The sequence below is a fragment of the Nerophis ophidion genome, linkage group LG21, assembly GCF_033978795.1.
Source record: "Nerophis ophidion isolate RoL-2023_Sa linkage group LG21, RoL_Noph_v1.0, whole genome shotgun sequence".
Classification (NCBI taxonomy): Eukaryota; Metazoa; Chordata; class Actinopteri; order Syngnathiformes; family Syngnathidae; genus Nerophis; species Nerophis ophidion.
In genome coordinates this window covers 41,391,583-41,399,098 of record NC_084631.1, presented here as the reverse complement: position 1 = coordinate 41,399,098, position 7,516 = coordinate 41,391,583, and the positions used below count along the sequence as shown (strand labels likewise).

Below are 7,516 nucleotides of genomic sequence, written 5' to 3'. Positions count from 1 at the left end.
TTTAATGCTTACAGTAAATCTCTATATTAACTTGAGGTTGATATAAAGTAAAACAAATAAGGTTTTATGCCTTTTCTGTCAAAGACAACTTTGTTTTTTATAGTAAATCTGAAATATGCAGTATTTAGATGGATCAGGGGTGTCAAACTCAAATACAGAGTGGGCCAAAATGTAAAACTGAACAAAGCCGCGGGCCGAGGTTGAACAAATTATTAATAGGGACCCAAGACAAGTTTTGCATTGAATATTGAACAAGCAAGGCTTATATAACTTTATAGTGACATGCAACATCGAGTCTCAAATAATAATAATAATAATAACAACAATTGAAAAATATCAATGTCATATCAAACAAAATTTAAATAAAAATCTTGTGCCTCTTTTCTATTTGCAGCCTTCCACAGGCTCATAATAAATTTGAAAATAAAATAAGAACCATTTAAACAATCAAGCCTTGAAGTAGCAAGAGAAAGTGCATGAATAAAACGTTAATTATTGCTCAGTTTTCTACACTGATTTGCTTTAACACTGAATATGGAACAAGCAACGCTTACATAACTTAATCATGCAAAAGCAACCATCAAAAAACAAACGAAAAATCATCAACGGTACATTAAATAAATTAAAAAAAAATATGCCTCTTTTCCATTTACAGCCCTCTGAGGTAAATATCAACATTAACGTTTTCACAGGCTAATACATTTGAAAATAAAATAACAATGAGGTGGGCGGGGTCGGGGGGGCGTATATTGTAGCGTCCCGGAAGAGTTAGTGCTGCAAGGGGCTCTGGGTATTTGTTCTGTATGTTGTGTTCGGTGCGGATGTGTCTGTCATTCTTGTTTGGTGTGGGTTCACAGTGTTAACAGTGTTAAAGTTGTTTATACGGCCACCCTCAGTGTGACCTGTATGGCTGTTGACCAAGTATGCATTGCATTCAATTAAAAGCTGCATATATTACGTGGCTTTGCCGGCACGCAATTTGCATGGAGGAAAAGCGGACGTGATGACAGGTTGTAGAGGACGCTTAAGGCAGTGCCTTTAACGCACGCCCCCAATATTGTTGTCCAAGTGGAAATCGGGAGAAATTTGGGAGAATGGTTGCCCCGGGAGATTTTCGGGAGGGGCACTGAACTTCAGGAGTCTCCCGGGAAGTATTAGCGGTGAATGTGGTGTTACAGCAGCACGGCCGCTGTATAATACCGGCGGGCCAGCTTTAATGTTAATTTGATATTGCCTCAAGGGCCAAATTAAATTACACGGCGGGCCAAATTTGGCCCGCGGGCCAGAGTTTGACACCCCTGAGATAGATGGATAGATAGATAGTAATTTATTGATTCCTTCAGGACAGTTCCTTTATTTAGCAATTAAAGCCCTCAAAGATCAATATAGCAGGACACCATTGATTTTAGTTATTTAATATTTTTGAGTGCACTGCTTGGGGTGGACGAGATCCGCCCGGAGTTCCTTAAGGCTCTGGATGCTGTGGGGCTGTCTTGGTTGACAAGACTTTGCAGCATCGCGTGGACATCGGGAGCGGTACCTCTGGATTGGCAGACCGGGGTGGTGGTTCCTCTCTTTAAGACGGGGGACCGGAGGGTGTGTTCCAACTATCGTGGGATCACACTCCTCAGCCTTCCCGGTAAGGTTTATTCAGGTGTACTGGAGAGGAGGCTACGTCGGATAGTCGAACCTCGGATTCAGGAGGAACAGTGTGGTTTTCGTCCTGGTCGTGGAACTGTGGACCAGCTCTATACTCTCGGCAGGGTTCTTGAGGGTGCATGGGAGTTTGCCCAACCAGTCTACATGTGCTTTGTGGACTTGGAGAAGGCATTGGACCGTGTCCCTCGGGAAGTCCTGTGGGGAGTGCTCAGAGAGTATGGGGTATCGGACTGTCTGATTGTGGCGGTCCGCTCCCTGTATGATCAGTGTCAGAACTTGGTCCGCATTGCCGACAGTAAGACGGACACATTTCCAGCGAGGGTTGGACTCCGCCAAGGCTGTCCTTTGTCACCGATTCTGTTCATAACTTTTATGGACAGAATTTCTAGGCGCAGTCAAGGCGTTGAGGGGTTCCGGTTTCGTAACCGCAGGATTAGGTCTCTGCTTTTTGCAGATGATGTGGTCCTGATGGCTTCATCTGACCGGGATCTTCAGCTCTCACTGGATCGGTTCGCAGCCGAGTGTGAAGCGACCGGAATGAGAATCAGCACCTCCAAGCCCGAGTCCATGGTTCTCGCCCGGAAAAGGGTGGAATGCCATCTCCGGGTTGGGGAGGAGACCCTGCCCCAAGTGGAGGAGTTCAAGTACCTAGGAGTCTTGTTCACGAGTGGGGGAAGAGTGGATCGTGAGATCGACAGGCGGATCGGTGCGGCGTCTTCAGTAATGCGGACGTTGTACCGATCCGTTGAGGTGAAGAAGGAGCTGAGCCGGAAGGCAAAGCTCTCAATTTACCGGTCGATCTACGTTCCCATCCTCACCTATGGTCATGAGCTTTGGGTCATGACCAAAAGGATAAGATCACGGGTACAAGCGGCCAAAATGAGTTTCCTCCGCCGGGTGGCGGGGCTCTCCCTTAGAGATAGGGTGAGAAGCTCTGCCATCCGGGAGGAACTCAAAGTAAAGCCGCTGCTCCTTCACATCGAGAGGAGCCAGATGAGGTGGTTCGGGCATCTGGTCAGGATGCCACCCGAACGCCTCCCTAGGGAGGTGTTTAGGGCACGTCCAACCGGTTGGAGGCCACGGGGAAGACCCAGGACACGTTGGGAAGACTATGTCTCCCGGCTGGCCTGGGAACGCCTCGGGATCCCCCGGGAAGAGCTAGACGAAGTGGCTGGGGAGAGGGAAGTCTGGGTTTCCCTGCTTAGGCTGTTGCCCCCGCGACCCGACCTCGGATAAGCGGAAGATGATGGATGGATGGATGGATGGATGGATGGAATATTTTTGAGTTATCACAGTGAAAAGTTAAATAAATAAAATCCTACTAAATATATGTGAGATCCGAAAGGTTCCCCACTCATAATGTGATGCATTTTCAGTATTTTTTTTTTTCTTTTAACACTTAAATTTCAAGATCAACTTTTGATACATCTGTCGATTTTAAGTTTGAACTATCGCGGCTGTGTTGGAGCCACTATGGATTGAACTTTCACAGTATCATGTTAGACCCGCTCGACATCCATTGCTTTCGGTCCCCTAGAGGGGGGGGGTTGCCCACATCTGAGGTCCTCTCCAAGGTTTCTCATAGTCAGCATTGTCACTGGCGTCCCACTGGATGTGAATTCTCCCTGCCCACTGGGTGTGAGTTTTCCTTGCCCTTTTGTGGGTTCTTCCGAGGATGTTGTAGTCGTAATGATTTGTGCAGTCCTTTGAGACATTTGTGATTTGGGGCTGTATAAATAAACATTGATTGTTTGATTCACGGTGGCAGAGGGGTTAGTGCGTCTGCCTCACAATACGAAGGTCCTGCAGTCCTGGGTTCAAATCCAGGCTCGGGATCTTTCTGTGTGGAGTTTGCATGTTCTCCCCGTGAATGCGTGGGTTCCCTCCGGGTACTCCGGCTTACAACCACCTCCAAAGACATGCACCTGGGGATAGTTTGATTGGCAACACTAAATTGGCCCTAGTGTGTGAGTGTGAATGTTGTCTGTCTATCTGTGTTGGCCCTGTGATGAGGTGGCGACTTGTGCAGGTTGTACCCCGCCTTCCGCCCGATTGTAGCTGAGATAGGCGCCAGCGCCCCCCGCGACCCCGAAAGGGAATAAGCGGTAGAAATGGATGGATGGATTGATTGATTGATTATTTTGTTTTTTTTATGCTCTGTCAAAACTTTGATGTTTTTGTATGGCAACCACACCAGATATGCAAAAAATTTTCCACAATAAACATTTCAAAGTGATAATTTTTAAGTAATAATTCATTATAACTTAGATTTTTTAGTCCTTTTTTTTTGAGCAATGGAAAAAAAATAAATAAATAAAGAGGGGAAAAAAACTCCCTACATGGCAGCTTTGTGTCAACATTGCCACTTTGTCTCATTAGATTTCACCTCATTCCACTTTTTTTTAAATGTTTTTTTAAATTTTTGCAATACTATCAATTTTGGCAGAATGTAAACGATTAGCTGCGGGCCGCACTTTGGACACCCCTGTCTTAAAGTGTACATTTTTTCAAAGATATACTGTCTTACCTGCCGAGAGATGAGGAGTAAAAAGAAGTAAAGATGAAGAAGATGACGATGGCGGGAAGAAGTAAAACAAAGATGGCGGAAAGAAGTCCAACAAAGATGGCGTCAAATGAAGACCTTCAAACTACCAACATGACTAATTCCAACTCCAGGAGATGACACAAGTAATATTTGAGGTTCCACGCCAAAGTCTGGTGTGAGAAATCCACCGCCGCCAGGCTCAACTTCCACGCTAATTACTTGCTAACAATAACACTCTCCTCCCACAGGTGTTGGCCCGAGGGTTTAGTTTCCACCCTTTCAAAATAAAAGCCCGCGTTACCTTGGTGTCCGTTGTCAAGTGCGGGCGACTCGAGTATATTTCAGCCATTACGGTAATGACGTTTGGGGGGGAAACAAAACAAAAAACAGGGTTCACTTACAAGCAGCATTGCGGTAATGAAAGATTTGGAAATTAAATAAGACTTTTTCTGCCTTTTTATTGGTGTGAAAAGACTTTTTTCCACCACTTGACTCGAACCTGAATTTAATTTGATGCAGCTTGTAGTAAAATCAAAGTTTAAAAAAAAAAAAGGATACATAAACATCCTTAATTCTTACATTACATCACGGGTCACCAGATGAGTCGCCCGCTGGCCTGTTCTAAAAATAGCTCAAATAGCAGCACTTACCAGTGAGCTGCCTCTATTTTTTAAATTGTATTTATTTACTTGCAAGCTGGTCTCGCTTTGCTCGACATTTTTAATTCTAAGAGGGACAAAACTCAAATTTGAAAATCCAAGAAAATATTTCAAAGACTTGGTCTTCACTTGTTTGAATAAATTCATCTACTTTGCTTTTTATAACGTTCAGAAAGACAATTTTAGAGAAAAAATACAAGCTTAAAAATGATTTTAGGATTTTTAAACCTTTTAAATTCCTTCCTCTTCTTTCCTGACAATTTAAATCAATGTTCAAAGAAATTTATTTTTTTACTGTAAAGAATGATAAATACATTTTAATTTAATTCTTCATTTTAGCTTCTGTTTTTTCAACGAAGAATATTTGTGAAATATTTATTCAAACTTATGATGATTAAAATTCCCAAAAATTATTCTGGCAAATCTAGAAAATCTTTAGAATCAAGTTTAAATCTTATTTCAAAGTCTTTTGAATTTCTTTAAATTTTTTGTTCTGGAAAATTTAGAAGAAAGAATGATTTGTCTTTGTTAGAAATTTGTTACATATTCTAACAAAGTGCAGATTTGATTTTAACCTATTTAACCTATTTACTGTAAAGAATAATAAATACATTTTAATTTAATTCTTCATTTTAGCTTCTGTTTTTTCAACGAAGAATATTTGTGAAATATTTATTCAAACTTATTATGACTAAAATTCCCAAAAATTATTCAGGCAAATCTAGAAAATCTTTAGAATCGAAATTTAAATTTTATTTCAAAGTCTTTTGAATTTCTTTAAATTTTTTGTTCTGGAAAATTTAGAAGAAATAATGATTTGCCTTTGTTAGAAATTTGTCACATATTCTAACAAAGTACAGATTTGATTTTAACCTATTTAAAACATGTCATCAAATTTATATAATTAATCTTAATCAGGAAAAATTACTAATAATGTTCCATAAATTCTTTTTTCAATTTTTTCAAAAAGATTCAAATTAGCTACTTTTAGTCTTTCTTTTTTTCGGTTGAATTTTGAATTTTAAAGAATGGAAATTGAAGATAAACTATGTTTCAAAATTTAATTTTCATTTTTTTTCCCCTGTTTTTCGTCAATTAAGTGTTTTTTTCATCATTTATTCTCTACAAATAACCTTCCGTAAAATAAAAAAAAATGTACGACGGAATGACAGACAGAAATACCCATTTTTTCTATATATTTATATATTTATTTACTAAAGGAAAATTGAGCAAATTGTCTATTTCTGGCAATTTATTTAAGTGTGTATCAAACTGGTAGCCCTTTGCATGAATCGGTACCCAAGAAGTAGCTCTTGGTTCCGAAAAGCTTGCTGACCCCTGCCTTAAAATATGAATGTCTATTATATTCACTTATGTATTAAGTTATGTCGTTATTCATCACATGTGTTTCAACTAAAATTATATACTTGACCTTAACTACTGACATTATTTCACATTCTCAAATGAAGTTTAATCAGAGATTTAAAACAACCTTGCCATCAAACTATTCCTGCTTTTGTTGTCCCCCTCAATCTCTCACGTGTAGTATCTCATATCTCAATGAGGGCTAAGTCAAATAATCCATTTAATTAATGGTGAAAAAAAATATATTTTCGATTTTGCAATATCAATTCATCACCTCCTGTAGTCGGGAAGTACTTCTGTTCACATCTTCCTCTTCCTTCACTGTCAAGTGCACCATCAAAACCAGGCGCACACATCCTGCCTTCACAATAAAATCACTGCGCGTTACATCCTGTCTGACTACTGAGTCCCAGAAGAATATTTTACATATTTACTGTTATGAAGGTGTCACCATTCAATGTTTATATTGGGAAAAAAAAAGTTTCAGATAACATGGACTTGCATTCAAAATATGCGATACAAGCAGTCCTGCAGTGTTGAGATATCATGTGGGATAAAAGCAGTCCTGCAGCGTGTTTACTTGTGTATGACATTATGTGCGATACAAGCAGTTCTGCAGCATGTTTACTTGTGTGTGACATCATGTGCGATACAAGCAGTCCTGCAGCATGTTAACTAGTGTGATATCATGTGGGATAAAAGCAGTCCTGCAGCGTGTTTACTTGTGTATGACATTATGTGCGATACAAGCAGTTCTGCAGCATGTTTACTTGTGTGTGACATCATGTGCGATACAGGCAGTCCGGCAGCGTGTCTACTTGTGTGTGATATCATGTGGGATCTGAGCGGCTGTCGCTGTGGCTTGTGCAGCCCTTTGAGACAATTTTGATTAAGGCCTTTACAAATAAACTAATTGATTGACTTTAATTTGCTTTTTTTTTTCAAAATTGCATTTTTTGAGAAAGTTCAAATCCTCCAATGTCGTTTAATGTGCAAATTACTTAGTGCCGTGTGACGGATTTGTGACGTGCGTTCACATTTCAGCGTCAAATAGTGAATCAACCATTAAGAACTTCATGAAGCGACACCAAATCCATTCTGACAATTGGACATGATGGCAAACTTCAAGGTCAATAATAATAAATACGTCTTCATGAAGTGCAGAGTGACAAAGTGCTGTTGGAACTCCTGCTGAGTCACATTTGCATGATACTTTTGCATCTCACCTGTCACGTGTCAGCAACACCATCGCAGTCTCCGCATATTTGCAAGTTCACATGCCGTCTGC

At 40.4% G+C, this 7,516-nt stretch overlaps 1 protein-coding gene across 1 annotated transcript in view; it reads right to left on the bottom strand.

Moving 5' to 3' along the window:
• The window catches only part of LOC133540120 (CMP-N-acetylneuraminate-beta-galactosamide-alpha-2,3-sialyltransferase 1-like), a 30,740-nt gene extending 26,274 nt beyond the window's left edge, over positions 1 to 4,466 (bottom strand). The window contains exon 1 of the mRNA XM_061882633.1: positions 4,187 to 4,466. The gene's annotated coding sequence lies outside the window, so the exon portion shown is untranslated. The remainder of the gene's footprint in view (positions 1 to 4,186) is intronic.
• Between the last annotated feature and the right edge of the window lie 3,050 nt (positions 4,467 to 7,516).